The following is a 13,855-nucleotide window of genomic DNA, read 5'->3' as shown; positions in this document are numbered from 1 at the left end:
ATGTCAGAGATGGGAGTTCCAAGAAGCCATCTAAGTACTGAGTTCTTTTGTCCCTCATACTCTCTGTTACTGATACCTGGAAGGAGATTCTATAAGATACTTTGGTCCTTAGAGCCATAGGCTTGAGTATTTGCAGCATCTCACTTGTAAGTATAAATAGACATGGGGAACTTTTAGTCAACTTATGCATAATTAAAATCTCAGATCAAACATTACTTCTTCTAAGATAGCTTCCCTGATTACTCAGGATGAGTTATGTTACTTTCCATCCTATTTTCCATAGTACTTTTTACAAACTTCTATCACACAGTTATTATACTGCATTGTGATTTTTTTTTATTTAAGACTTCATCAGTGTCTAAACTATTACTACTTTCTGAATCTATTGTAAAATATAATGGATACAGAGACTTGTGGAACATGGGTTGCAACATATTCATAATACCCTATCAATTGATTATAAGTTTCCCCCAAATTGTGTATGAATATGTGCATATAAGTGTGAAATATATATGACATCAGATCACTACCAGAAATCAGGAAACCAAGAGTTCAAGAGGCAGAATAAATATTGAAAAACAAGCTATAGGACAAATGGAGCAAACAGACAACCAGCCAAGATCAAAATTTGTCAGGTGTCTGACAGAAGAAATAGAACGAAACTGAAAATCACCAAATAAGCTCCAGAAATATAAAATGATTATTTTCGCCTGCTTTTTGAAACCAACGTCTACAGTATTGAACTTTGTGGTCGCTGCAAGATGTGGCATCTAGAAAAGCTTTGTAAAAGTGAATTTTTTGGTACCTTTGAAAGAAAAAAAAGATTTGCCAATTAAGTGTATTTTATTTCAAGGAACACTGACTCTCACACATACCAGTTCAGATGAAAAAGAAGTGCGGTATTCATTCTGTCTTTTCTGGTTCCCAAGGTGGGAAGTTTGCAAACCCACATGGTACAATAATACTCAGTGTGAATGATAATTTCTCAGTACCAGGTGAATTATGAGACTTTCCTCTAGATTGATAGCTAAAAGATGATTCTGCCTCATGATACCCTATCAAAGGTCAATATACAACCTATGTATTTCTCTAAAAAAAAAAAAAAAAAAAAAAAAAAGAACATCCTAGGCCATGCTGCTCCCACTCTAATCCACTACATTAAAACCACAGCAGCAATGTTGCATAGTTGGGAGAGATCAGTGGCCTGCAAAACTTAAAACACTAACTATCCTGCTCCTTTCAGAAAACTGTGGCTGATCCTGATCTAAAGTACCAAGAAGGTTCTACAGGCCACTTAAGAAAATGCAATATATTTCTTAATTTTTTTAATGTTTATTAATTTTTGAGAGAAACAGTCAGAGTGTAAGTGGGGGAGGGGCAGAGAGAGAGGGGGGAGGGGGAGACACAGAATCTGAAGCAGGCTCCAGGCTCTTAGCTGTCAGCACAGAGCCCGATGCGGGGCTTGAACTCGCAAATGGCGAGATCATGACCTGAGCCAAAGTAGGCAGTTAACCCACTGAGCCACCCTGATGCTCCAAAAATGCAATATTAATCTAAAACACAATAATATGAATTCATGGTAACATGATCATTGACCCTGTATCTCACCCAGACCCATTCTCAAACAGGGGTCAGTCTAAAGTTTTTTCTTGATTGTTTTTTGGTTATTGGTTGGTTGGTTTAATTCTCTATGTGAGGATATGAGAGTTGGAAATAAGTGTTCTGATGATCATTTGGCACTTTATCGGTCCATTTATAGTGTTCAGGTTGTTTGGAGTAGTCAACTCCCTTTCTACCAAATAAATGAAAACATTTTTTCCCCTTTGTCACAACAATTGGTAGGAGACTGACTGGAAAATATTGTTCTTCATTACTTAGTGGCAATGCGCCCCACATTTGTTGTGAACAGCCCCCACTTATGTTTTATATAACTATAAATATAGAATTTAACTATACTTTAACTATAAGTATAGAATTCTATAACTGTAAGTATAGAATTTAAGTATACTTTATTGTTTTATTTTACATGGACTATCCAGGATTTTAAAAAAGAACTTCTGAAAATATTATATCTTCAAGAACAAAGATAAATCTTCCAACGAGATATAGGAATATAACTACTATTTATAGATGATATAAAGTAGAAGCTTTACTTGTCAGTCATAAGAACATGTGTCTGGAAATATTAGGCATGTGAATGTTCATTTATCATATCAACAATGACACTAATTTCCCAGGTTACATAGAAAACCTGAGAAACAAATAAGCCACTAAACAATGTTCGATGAAAAAAGCCCTAAAGTCCCTATGATTCCCATCTGTGGACTCTGAATTGAGCAAAGCGGTATCATGCAGTCTGAATGATGTCTGAACTCAGACATCACATAACTTCTTGAGAAACAAGCATGTTCCTTTGTGGAAAAAGTATCAGGGCATTTAAAATCATGAAAGTTGAGACTGATAAATTGCTATTTTTAAGGAATTATAAATCTTCCTTGTCTCCCCAAGTTTCTAAAAATATGAATGACGTAAGCATCAGACTGTGCTCCCTGCTCTAAGCTCCAGGCTCCTAAATCTATCTGCTTAGCTGGTATTCTAAAAAGACATTTCCAAATAAGCGTGTCCAAACCTAAATTCTTGATTCCTAAATCAATGTATTCTGTATCTTCCTAAACATGCTCTTCACTCAGGCTTCTAATTTACTAAAAATTATGTCACGATCTACCCAATTACTCAAGTGAGGGGGGAAAAAACACAACTTTATCACTTTTGATGTATTCTTTTTCTTAATACCCACATCTAAGATATCTGCATGTCATCTCATTATTCTACCTTCAAAGTATTTCCTGAATCTGCTTACTTCTCTCTTTCCCAGTCACCATCCTGTCTATGTCATTATCTCTTTTTCAGAAAGCTGAAAAACTACTTATCTAGACTATCTTGGCCCCCTCCAACCCCCCACCCCTACACAGGAACCAGACTAATTTTTGTGCAGTATAAAACAGATCACATCACTCTCTTGTTTAAAAAGACTTTTTGTTACACTTCTACTGTGATCTAGATTTGTAACCATGCCTTACAAAGTCTTGTACAACCTACCTTCTGACCAGATTTAACACCTCATCTTCTGCTACTAAACCTTCCCTAATTCTCACCTTCAGAAAATACCGGGAAGGCACCATGTGTTTTTCTCTCTCATGGTTTTTTATAAATCCCGATCCTTGAACTTAGAAAGCACTGACCCCTCATGCCCAGATCTGCACTAGGCTGACTCCTTCTCAAACATTCAGTTTAAATGTTATGTGCTCAGAGACAGTCTTTTCTGACTGTGCTCTCGGAGGCAGTACCCCACTCTCCAGGTTATTATTCTCTTTTCTGTATTATATTTTATTGTTTAGATCCTTTATGGTATATAGCATTCATGAAAAGTATTTGGTTGATCTATATGTGTATTGGCTATCTCTCTGATTATATTAGAAGATCCATCAGGAAAAAGCCCATATCTTTTTCTTCACCTATAGTCCCCCAATACCTTGTACCTAGAATAAATTACACATTCAAATGCATTTGATGAGCAAATAAATATGAATTAAGTTCCAGGTTTAATTTGCTCCTAAGTAATGTGAAATATAACACAGAATCTTGCATACATCCATCTAGAATGGAATGAGAGAAATTTGTTAGTTGATAAAGCAGCAGCAGGGTTTGCAAGGACTGACTCCAATACTGAAAGACCTTCTACTGCGGGTAAAATGCTACTAAACAGCATCACATGCTACAGAGAAATAATCCATGAAAGGAAGAGTCAATCCATGTGGCGAACGTCATGTTTTCTGATTTTAAGAAATTGCCACAGCCACTCCAAGCTTCAGCAACCACCACCCTGATTAGTCAGCAGCCATCAACACGATGGCAAGAACCACCACCGGCAAAAAGATTACAACTCACTGAAAATCAGGTGATGGCCAGCAACTGGGGCAATAAAGTATTTCTTAATTAAGGCGGGTACATTGTTATTCAGACATAATGCTGCATAATGCTATTGTACATTTAATAGACTATAACATAGTATGCACGTAACTTTTAAATGCACTGGGAAACCAAAAAATTCATTTGACTTGATTTATTGTGGTATTTGCCTTATTGTGATGGTCTGGAACCACACCCACAATCTTTTCTCAGGTATCCCTGTATCAAAATTATAAAAACTATATATTTAAAAATAGCACTACTGTAAAAATTAATTGTAATGGTGCCAGTTAGTATTTTCTTCAATGTATATCCCAATCCAAATTTTAAAAAAAAGAGGGTTTAATAGTTATAAATCTGCCATAAATTTTCACTTAACAGGTTCCAGGAAGTTTTTTTTAGGCATTTCACCTACATCAATTCATTTAGTTCACTTAACAATCTTATAAAGTAGATGCTAATATTATTTTCATTTTTAGATGAGAGAAATGAGTTACAGAGGAGATCAAAAAGATATAATGAGACACAAAACAGAAATTCACACCGAGGTAATGTGTCTTCCAGAATTCAGGCTCCCACTCACTACACTGTACTGACCTTCTAAAAGATTTCAGTCCCCTTAAAAGAGTTACCAGGAGCATCTCAAATGAAGCCAATAAAATGACAGCACATGACAGAAAAAGTCAGAGCAGTCTTTCAAGAGCAGAAAATTATCAAAGCAATAAAGATTCTGAGCAAGTCGACAAAATATAGAGCTACCGAGACTGTCAAAAACAAATCAGCACACAAACAAAACGAAGGAAATTTACTTACATAATTCTCTGAACGGAAAATGGGCCTCGGCTATATTTAGCTGATCCAGATTGTTAGTAACTACTAGAATTGGCTAGCCCTTTTAAAAAACATTTAAGTGTTAACTTTCCAAACTCTTTCAGAGTAAATCTTTCCAAAGAAAGATTTCCAACAGAGAAAACACTAAAGAAAATTTGAACATAGTAGAAAAACAAAATAAAATGACTTTTCATTTCCATCATGGCAGCAGTTTGTAGGGATTATTGTTAGACATCGCATTTTCCTACATACAAGTATATATACACTTGTAATTTATACTTGCAGTACTGTAGTCAAATGGGGAAGGTAAAGTTCTGTTTCTGTGTGTTCCCATGTGTATCTTTATTGTACTAACAGGTGGGTGCCGGTCCTCTTAGTTTAAGCTACCAAACAGAGTATAGAAATTTCCAGGGAAAGATTTTTATTGGAGAGCTATCCTCTCCAAAATAATACTAGCTATAGATCTTCTGGAGATGCCTTTTATTCGAGGGAGGAAGTTCCCTTCTAGGACTAATTTACTGAGAATTTTTATCAAGAGTAGATGTAGGATTTCATCAATTTTTTTTTTTTCCTGCTTCTACTGAGATGACCATATGGCTTGGCTTTTTCTGTCTTATCATGCAATGCATTAGATTTACTGATTTTGATTTTCTTTTCTTTTTTTGTTTGAGTATCTATTAACTTTACTTTTAAAATTTATTTCTTTTATTTTAATTCCAGTAACATTGATTTACCTTTTATTTTCCAAAATTTTATTTAAATTCTAGTTGGTTAACATATAATGTAATACTGGTTTTAGGAGTAGAATTCAGTGATTCATAACTTACATATAACACCCAGTGCTCATCACAACAAGTGCCCTCCTTAATACTCATCACCTATCTAGCCTATCCCCCCCTACCTCCCCTCTAGCAGCACTCAGTTTGTTCCCTATAGTTAAAAGGCTCTTATGGTTTGCTTCCCTCTCTTTCTTTGCCTCTCCCATATGTTCATCTGTTTTGTTTCTTAAATTCCACATATGAGTGAAATCATATGGTATTTGTCTTTCTCTGAATGACTTATTTTGTTTAGCATAACACACTCTAGCTGCATCCACGTCGGTGCAAATGGCAAGATTTCATTCTTTTTGATGGCTGAGTAATATTCCTCTGTGTGTGTGTGTGTGTGTGTGTGTGTGTATGTGTGTGTGTGTCACCTCTTCTTTATCCATTCATTAGTTGATGGACATTTGGGCTCTTTGCATGATTTGGCTATTACTAATAATGTTGTTATAAACATCAGGTGCATGTGCCCCTTTGAATCAGTACTTTTGTATATTTTTGATAAATACCTAGTAGTACAATTGCTGGGTCACAGGGTAGTTCTATTTTTACCTTTTTGAGGAAACTCCACACTCTTTTCCAGAGTGGTTCTACCAGTTAGCCTTCCTACCAATGTTGTAAGAAGGTTCCCTTTCTATGCATCCTCACCAACATCTGTTGTTTCCTGTGTTGTTAAATTTAACACCTCTGACAGGTGTGAGGTGTTATCTTATCACGGTTTTGATTTGTATGTCCCAGATGATGAGTGATGTTTAGCATCTTTTCATGTGTCCATTGACCATCTAGATGTCTTCTTTGAAAAAGGATCTGTTCATGTCTTCTGCTCATTTCTTAACTGGATTATTTGTTTTGTGGGTGTTGAGTTTGATAAATTCTTTATGGATTTTGGATACTAACCCTTTATCAGATTTTTCATTTGCAAATATCTTCTCCCATTCTGTAGGTTGTCTTTCAGTTTTGTTGATTGTTTCCTTCACTGTGCAGAAGCTTTTTATCTTGCTGAAGTCTCAATAGTTCATTTTTGCTTTTGTGTCCCTTGACTCCAGAGATGTGTCTAGTAAGAAGTTACTCTGGCCAAGGTCAAAGAGGTTGCGCCTGTGTTCTTAAGGGCTTTGATGGTTTCCTGTCTCACACTTAGGTCTTTAAAATATTTTGAATTTATTCTTGTGTATGGTGTAAGAAAGTGGTCCAGTTTCATTCTTCTGCATATTGATGTCCAGTTTTCCCTACACCATTTGTTGAAGATACTGTCTTTTTTTCCATTGGATATTCTTTCCTGCTCTGTCAAAGATTAATTAACCATATAGGTGTGGTTCCATTTCTGGATTTTCTATTCTGTTCCACTGATCTATGTGTCTGTTTCCCAGTACAACACTGTCTTGATTATTACAACTTTGTAATATAGCTTGAAGTCTGAAACTGTTATGTCCTCAGCTTTGTTTTTTTTTCTTTTTCAAGATTGCTCTGGCTATTAGGGGTCTTTTGTAGTTCCATACAAATCTTAGGATTATTTGTTCTAGCTCTCTGAAAAATGTCAGTGGTATTTTGATAGAAATTGCATTAAATATGTAGCTTTGGGTAGTACAGACATTTTAAAAATATTTATTCTTCCCCAGGAAATTTGATTGAGTTTCAGAGAACAATTGGGACTTCCTAGGTAAATTCCACTTGAATGTGGTGTATTTTCTATTTTATACATTGTTGCATTTGATTAGCTAAAATTTTAATGATTGTATCATCTTCATGAGAGATACTGGTTTGTATTTTTCTTTCTCATAATACCTTTGGCTTAGAGTAATTCTAATGTCATAAAATATGTTGTGAAGTATTCCTTCTTCAGTTTTCTAGAAGAATTTGTGTAGATTGGTATGTTTTCTTTAAGAGGTTAATAGAATTCACAACAGAATTCATTTAAGACTGGAGGTTATTTTTTGAGAGTTTTTTAAACTATGAAATCAATTTCATTCATATACATGAGATAGCTAAAGATATCTCTTTTTTGATGAGTATCTTTATTGCTTTCTGTTGTTTTTCAGAGCTCTATTTCTTTAATTTCCAATCTAATCTTTATTATCTTCATCCTTCTGCTTTTAGATTTTGTTTGCTCTTCTTTTCCCAACGTCCTAAAGTGGAAAGTTAATTTATTGACTTAAGGACTTCTTTCTAAGTATGAATAGCTATAAATTTCTCTCTAAGCACTTCTTTATCTGCCTGCCATAATTCTAGTGTCATTTCTTATTTTTATTTGCATGAAAGTATTTTCTAATTTTCTTTTACTTTATTCTTTGATTCATTTGTTGCTTAGGAGTGTGGTGTTCAATGTCCAAATATTTGTGAGTTTCTCAATTTTTTTCCTACCATTGATTTTTAGTGTTATTCTGCTGTAGTCAGGAACATACTGTGTTTTACTCCCATTCTTTTAAATTTATTGAGATTTAGTTAATGGCCTACCATATGATCCATCCTGGAGAATGTTCCATGAACACTTTAGAAAAATATACACATTGCTGTCATGGGTATAGTGTTCTATCGAGTCTAGCTGGTTCTATGGGTCTAGTTGGTTTATACTGTTGTATATGCTCAGGCTGATCTATCCAGTATTGCAATTGGGTTATTGAAGTCTCCAACTATTTTTAGAGAACTGTCTATTTCTTTCTTTAAGTCTGTCAACAGCTGTTTCTTACATTTGGCAACCCTCCTACTGTTGCATACGTTTATAATTAGTAGATCTTCCTGATAAGTTGACCCTTTTGTCATTGTAAAATGTCCCTTTTTATCTCTTAACACATCTTTTATTTAAAGTCGATTTTGTTTACATCAGTATGACCACTCCAAACTTCTTGTGGTTGCTGTTTGCATTTCTTTTGCCATCAGTTTACTTTTAATCCATTTAAATCTTTGTACCTAAAAAGTGCCTCCTTTAGGAGTACATGCACTCCAATGTTTATAGTAGCATTATCAACAATAGCTAGACTATGTACAGAGTCCAAATGCCCATCAACTGATGAATGGACACACACACACACACACACACACACACACACACACACACAGAGGAATATTACTCAGCCATCAAAAAGAATGAAATCTTGCCATTTGCACCGATGTGGATGCAGCTCGAGTGTATTATGCTAAACAAAATAAGTCATTCAGAGAAAGACAAATACCATGTGATTTCACTCATATGTGGAATTTAAGAAACAAAACAGATGAACATATGGGAGAGGGGGAAAAAAGAAGATTTCTATATGTCTTTTTTAAAGCAGAACGTTATTATATTTCAACATGCAATTTTTGTACTACTGAAAAGTAGAGCATCACAGTAAAATGTTCTCTAGAAAATGTGGTATTGCATTTGTAATTCATGGCAAATGGTTAACATCCTTAGCCATATATGTCTTATGTCTTTGTTTATTGTTCTAGTCCTCCTTTGCTACTATATTTTAAATCAACATCTTCAAGTGTTACATTTTTTCCATTTCTTTAATGGTATTTTCTCTCTATTTTGTTTTTTTTTTTTTTAATTTTTTTTTCAACGTTTTTTATTTATTTTTGGGACAGAGAGAGACAGAGCATGAACGGGGGAGGGGCAGAGAGAGAGGGAGACACAGAATCGGAAACAGGCTCCAGGCTCCGAGCCATCAGCCCAGAGCCTGACGCGGGGCTCGAACTCACGGACCGCGAGATCGTGACCTGGCTGAAGTCGGACGCTTAACCGACTGTGCCATCCAGGCGCCCTCTATTTTGTTTTTTTAAGTTTTATTTATTTATTTTTGAGAGAGAGAGACAGAGAGAGAGACAGAGAGAGTGAGGGAGGGACAGAAAGAAAGGGAGGGAGAGAGAACCCCAAACAGGCTCCACACTGTCAGTGCAGAGCCCGATGCAGGGTTCAAACTCAAGAACCCTAAGATCATGACCTGAACTGAAATCAAGAGTTGGACTCTTAACTGAATAAGCCACCCAGGCACCCATTCTCCATATTTCTTTCAGTTAATTTTCTTAGTGATCATAAGGTTAGCCATATACATTTTAATTTTTATCGTATTTTACTTTGGATTTATACTAACTTAATTCCTTTTTATTAATTTATTTATTTTTGAAAGAGAGACAAAGAGCATGAGAGGAGGAGGAGCAGAGAGAGACACACAGAATCCAGAGCAGGCTTCAGGCTCCTACCTGTCAGCACAGATCCCGATTCAGGACTCAAACCCATGAACAGCAAGATCATGACCTGAGCCGAAGTTGGATGCTTAACCAACTGAGCCACCCAGACACTTCTATACTAACCTAATTCCAATGAGATTTCATGCATAGGAAGTAATCTTGAAACAAACAGTATAATGATATCTTCCCCTTCCTGGCCTTTGCATTATTATTGTCATTCATCTGTTACTTTATATATTATAATCTATGATATGATATTCATTTTCCTTTAAAATATTAAGTATCTTTCGGGGTGCCTGTGTGGCTCAGTCGATTGAGCGTCTGACTTCAGCTCAGGTCATGATCTCACAGTGTGTGAGTTCGAGCCCCGCGTCGGGCTCTGTGCTGACAGCTCAGAGCCTGGAGTCTGCTTCAGAGTCTGTGTCTCCCTCTGTCTCTCCACCCCTTCCCTTGCTCATGCTCTGTCTCAAAAAAAAAAATAAATATTGAAAAACTCTTGAAAAATAAAAAAAATAAAATATTAAGTATCTTTTGAAGAGATTATAAAACAATTTTAAAACAATTTGTGATTTTCCACATATTATTATTTTCCATTGCTCTTCATTCCATTGTGTGAAGACAAATTCTTTTCTGCTATCATTTTCTTTGTGCCTGAACAACCTTTTGAACATTTGTTATAGTGGGTCTGCTAGTGGTAAATTCTTTTAGCTTTCATAGATCTGGAAATTTTCTATTTCACCTTCACTATTAAAACATATTTTGTAGTGGGTGTTGAATTCTGGTTGAATATTTTTTAAGTGCTTTAAAGATAATTTTCCACTGTCCTTAGATTTACATTATTTCAAATGAGAAACCTGACATTTTTGCCTTTTTTTCTCCTGTACACAATCTTTCTTTTCATGCTGCTGTTAAGATTTTTTATCATTTTTAAACAAATTAACTATAATATACCTTTGTGTCCTTTCCTCATGTTTATCCTTCAGATTCATTGAACAACTTGGTTTATAATTTTCATCAAATTTCAAATTATTCAACCATTATTCATTCACTTTTTTTCCTATTTTTTTGGAGGGGGGGACTTTAATTGCATTTATCTTAGGCTGCTTGAAATTGTCCTATATTTCACTGATGATCTGTTCATTTTTTTTCTGTTATTTTATTTCTGTACTCTATTTTGAATGGGTCTATTGTGTTGTCTTTATTGTCACTAATATTTTCTTCTGCAATGTAATTTTTCAAATGACTGCTCTAAGTTTTCATCTTAGACACTATATTTTTCAACTCCAGAAATTTAATTGTTATCTCCTTTGAACATTGCCCATGACTATCCTTAACATGGTCAATTTTTCTACTACTTTCTCAAACATATGTTGTAAAGTTATACTAAACATTTTAAAGACCCTGTATGCTATTATTATGACCTACTTGATTTCTTGTTCTGCTTCTATTGATTTTTTTTCTTCTTCTTCCTTATAGGTTGTCTTTTCCTGCTTCTTTGGAAATTATTTCTTCAATGTTTAACACTGTGAGTTGTATTTTGCCTGTTGGTGTATGTTTTCATATTCTTATAAATGTTCTTGCTTTATTCTAGATGCATCTAAATTACTTAAAAGCCATCTGATTCTTTCAGTGGCTGTTTTTAAAGGTTCTTAAAAAGAACCAGAATCCTTTGGCCTATGACTGATTTTTCCTTACTACTGAGGGCAATCACTTTTGATTACTCCTCCTAATGCTCATGAAATATGGAGTTTTCCAATTTGGTTGGTTGGAACACCAAGGCTATTCTTAGCCTTGTTCAATCTCCATGGATGATTTTCTCTACTTCTTTTGGTTGTTTTTTTTTTCCCCACAATTTTGGGTTGGTTTTTGACACACTTGTGGTTGGGCAAATACATTAGTAAAGACTTAAAGACCCTCTACAGATTTCTATAGCTCTTTCCCTATTCAGCTTTGTTTCCTGTACTTTGCTATGTAAACTTTAGATGTCTGGGCCCCTCCAGACTTTCACCTCTGTATTTTCAGCTCAGAGAGTCCTCCAAGTTATTTCTGACTTACTCCTCTGGATTCAGAGGCCTAGAAATCTCTCTGGGCTGTAAGATGTGCAAATTGTAAGACTGATGTCATTTGTTTCTCACTCTCAAGGCCCACTGTCCTGTGCAACCTCATGTCCAATTTCTAAAAACTGCTTTGGTTTATGGTTGGTTAGTATAGGAATAAAAACATGTTTTCTGTTACCCCATCTTTGTGAAAGGAACAAATTTCATAATCCAATGTAAAGCCTTTAGACTTGCAGACAGTATAGAAAGCAAAATAATAAAAGGTGAGGTCAGTTATAATCGGGAAAAATTGTATTGGTGATAAAGTTGTAACAAACTTACTGGTAGAAAATTGTTATTGCATGTTATAGCAGGTTATATAACTAGAAATAAAATCTCAGAGGTATATTCTAAATTTTAAGAAAGAACACTGTGAAGTTAGCATTATTTGTCCTACTTTATCAAATGGATACAGGTTCGGAGCTGTTCAGTGATGTAAGCAAAACAGAACTAACCTATAGGTTAGAGATTCTAAACCCCAGGTTATATACTTTAAGCCAGAGATCTCAAAGTAACATCCCAAGTAACAGATTTGGTCCTTAGAAATTATTTTTGGTATGATTTGGGGCTGCATGTTATTTTTCTTTCAAAAATTAGCATTCAATGACATGTTAAACCTTTCAATATCTCACATTAAATCTGACTTTTCAACTTCTTTTAAAAATCCAGATTAGGGGCGCCTGGGTGGCGCAGTCGGTTAAGCGTCCGACTTCAGCTAGGTCACGATCTCGTGGTCCGTGAGTTCGAGCCCCGCGTCAGGCTCTGGGCTGATGGCTCGGAGCCTGGAGCCTGTTTCCGATTCTGTGTCTCCCTCTCTCTCTGCCCCTCCCCCGTTCATGCTCTGTCTCTCTCTGTCCCAAAAATAAATAAAAAACGTTGAAAAAAAAAAAATTTAAAAAAAAAAAAAAAAAATCCAGATTATCCAGGGTCTCTTAAGCCCCCATTTGTACATAGTGACAAGTTTTCTGGAGATAAGTGCTGAAGCACACACACACAATTTCATCAGTCTCCACAGCCTACTTCATTTATTCACATTGCTTGCCTGAACTTGTATTAATCGATGCTACTCCTCTGTGAATACATAAAATATTCACAGGATACATATCTGATAAGGTTTTTATTTAAGTTCATTTATTTATTTTGAGAGACAGGGGTGAGGGGGTGGGGGGGCGGAGCTAAGAGCGTCAGAGAGAGAGGGAAGGAAAGAGACTAAATCCTAGTCAGGCTCTGCACATTCAATGCAGAGCCTGACACAGGACTCAAACTCATGAACCATGAGACCATGACCTGAGCCAAAATCAAGAGTCAGATGCTTAAGTGACTGAACCAGCCAGGTGTCCCTCTGATGAGGTCTTGTAGGCAGTGTACTCACATACACATATATGCTTATACACACATAAACATTATAGTTGGAATTGAAATATAAAGCTTGAAATGTAAAAATAAACCAAGAATGCATGCCCTTGAGTTTCAAACTATTATAAAACGAGTTGAGATTTTCGAAAGAAAATCTTAAGTATGATACAAAAAAGATTTTGTGTCTGTCATTCTCCAGGGAGCAATAACTAACAATAGTAGCTGCAACTTTCAAAGCAGAAATGTTAAATAATAATGATGATAACATAGCCTTACTCACTTCCGATTTTTCTTCAAGAGAGATATATTTCAACTTAATGAGGGAATAACATTATTAACAGTGATTTAATACATTAAGTAGTAGAGTATCTAGATACTTCCAATACTTTCAAATGAATGCAGTACAATCTCCTTAATTGTCATCGAGGGTGCTGAAATGCACAAAAGTTGGTTCGTAGGATCACTGTAGACAATATTTAAGAAATTTTAGGGAAAGAAAAAGATTTTTGATAAGCTGAGAAAAAAATATTCTCCAATATTTAAAATGTGAAAAAGATCGCCAGTCAGAGTGGCCAAAATGAACAAATCAGGAGACTATAGATGCTGGAGAGGATGTGG

This window comes from Panthera onca, chromosome B1 (assembly GCF_046562875.1).
Source record: "Panthera onca isolate mPanOnc1 chromosome B1, mPanOnc1 haplotype 2, whole genome shotgun sequence".
NCBI classification, from domain to species: domain Eukaryota; kingdom Metazoa; phylum Chordata; class Mammalia; order Carnivora; family Felidae; genus Panthera; species Panthera onca.
This window is presented reverse-complemented; position numbering follows the sequence as displayed.